This window comes from Urocitellus parryii, chromosome 4 (assembly GCF_045843805.1).
Source record: "Urocitellus parryii isolate mUroPar1 chromosome 4, mUroPar1.hap1, whole genome shotgun sequence".
In the NCBI taxonomy this organism is placed as follows: Eukaryota; Metazoa; Chordata; class Mammalia; order Rodentia; family Sciuridae; genus Urocitellus; species Urocitellus parryii.
Window position 1 is genome coordinate 183,758,369 of NC_135534.1, and position 2,376 is coordinate 183,760,744.

A 2,376-nucleotide genomic window follows, 5' to 3' on the forward strand; every position below is an offset into this window, starting at 1 on the left:
ATATTTTGCTTTTCCTAAGGTACTCTATGATTACCCAATTATGCCATTTATAGTATACTTCTTAAATTTATATTCAAAAACAAATAAGAAAAATATATATTAATGGTGTTCCACATGGTGTTTGGATATTTGTATATATTATGAAATCTCTAGATTGAGTTAATCACACATCAAAGACCCACATTTTACATTGCTGTTACTGTTTAACAGCTTAATGAAACAGCAAATATTTCATAGCAGATTTCACATCTTTCTTTCTAAAGCTATAATTCAGCTTAGGGGTCGCTACACCATAAAAGACAGAAATAAGCCCCCCTATAGCTTGTGAACTGTCTTTCCTAAGGAAGTCTTGGAACGTGAGTTTTGCATACATAAAGAAGATGGTACCACAGAATATGGTCATGATAGTCAGATGGGCAGAGCAGGTGGAAAAAGCCTTGTGTCTCCCTGTGCCTAAGTTAATTCTCAGGAGAGTGTAGAAGATAAACATAAAAGAAAAGCAAATGGTCAGTAGTGAAAGAACCAGGAAGGCCATATTTGACACATGATTAACAATGTAGGGTTACAATCTTGAGGGGTATATCAGCACAAGCCACCTTGAGGACAACTAAGATCTCACATAAGAAATGGTAGAAAATGTTCTTCCTACAGAAAGGCAGAGATGCATGGCAAAAGATGTTTGCACAGCTGAATTGATTTCACTGGACAGCCATGATACTGAGGCCATCAGGGCACATACCACCTTGCTCATGATGATGGGGTTACAGATGACCACATAGGGATCAAAAGCCATCAAGGCAAGAAGAAAACATTCTGTTGACCCCATTGCAATTCCAAAGAACATGTGTACTGCACATCCAGAGAAGGAAATACTCCTTTTCTTTGATATCAAGCTCACAAATGTTGAGGGTACTGAAGAACATGTGTGGCATATATCCAGAAAGGAGATACTTGCCCACAAAGAAATATGTGGGAGTGTGAAGATTGGAATCAAAGATGTTTGCTGTGGTCAGAACACCATTTGCAGTTAGAATCACTAGGTACATAATGAGAATCAGAACAAAGAAAATGATCTGTAGTTTGGGATAACCAGAGAGTCCCAGAAGAATAAATTCTGTCACAATGTCTGGTTTACCTTATTCATGTCTCCACTTTCAGGATGTCAAAGGAACATCCAACACAGAATATTTTCAGGGTCAAGCAACATATATGACAAACATCTTGTAGAATCGTTTCTCTAGGGTGATAGAATGTTTCAAAGCTGTCATTCTGTCATCTTCAACAGTGTTTGTGCCAAAAATACGATATGAAGATATTGAGAGTTTCTATGCCATGTTTCCATTATCTGGAGATTTCTCTAGAATCATAAACAAATTCAAAAGCAACTTTCCTTATTGTTGAAGAAACTCCCAGTTGACTTTTTTAAAAGCCTAAGAATATTTCAGAAAGCAAATCTGACTTCTTCATTTTTTCAAGTATAGTAAGAGAACAGTGAAGACGGCAAAAGAAAACAACGACAGAAATTCTGATTCAATGTTTAAAAGCAATATTCTTAATTTCAAAGGAGGTTTGCATTTTTGTTTTTTGATCTGAAACTCTGAATTTCTTTTTAGTCAAATAAATTTTCACAGAGCAACCATTTGATCATATCAAATTGAACCACATACAATGCAATTTAACATCCATTCAAAGTTATACATTGATCTCATAGAAATAATTCACTCTTATTTTGTGTTTTTTAAATATGACCATCTCATAGACCAGTTTGCACATATGCAATGATGAATCTCTGAAGAACTAAACAGTCTCTCTTTACTTGTGTTATTCTGTGACTTTGAAATTATCCTTGATGAATTTGTTTAAGTGAACCTGGAGAAACCAGTAATAATGCTTAAGTATACTTGTATATAAGTGTGTATGGCACATGCTGTTTTACAAAAATAAAGCTTATCTTTCACTATCCCCAACTGTGGTCACAGTTATTCAATCTCTTCATAAAAATTAGAGCATGAAGCTCAGTTTTCCGGCAATGAAGTCTAAAACTTCATTTTCCGGCAATGAAATCATGAAATCTAAAGTTCAATGAACAACAACATCAAAGGTGATTATATCTTGTTTTCCCACAAACTACAATCTGAAGATTGCTGTCCTGGTGAAATAATAAAGAATTAACTTAATTCAGTGTTTCATGTGTGTGTGTGTGTGTGTGTGTGTGTGTGTGTGTGTGTGTTTTATCGGCATACACATTGCTGGAGGATCTTGTTAATTAAAATTATTTTTTAGTAATATAGCAAAAGGTCTGTGAATCTGTCTAATAAATGTCCAGGTTGTGATGAACTAGCTAGTATGATGATACATTCAGAGTAAAATACATTC

General features: G+C 34.8%; 1 pseudogene; it reads right to left on the reverse strand.

Moving 5' to 3' along the window:
* Positions 1 to 211: 211 nt before the first annotated feature.
* Positions 212 to 1,144, reverse strand: LOC113175749 (olfactory receptor 13C4-like; annotated as a pseudogene).
* Positions 1,145 to 2,376: the final 1,232 nt, after the last annotated feature.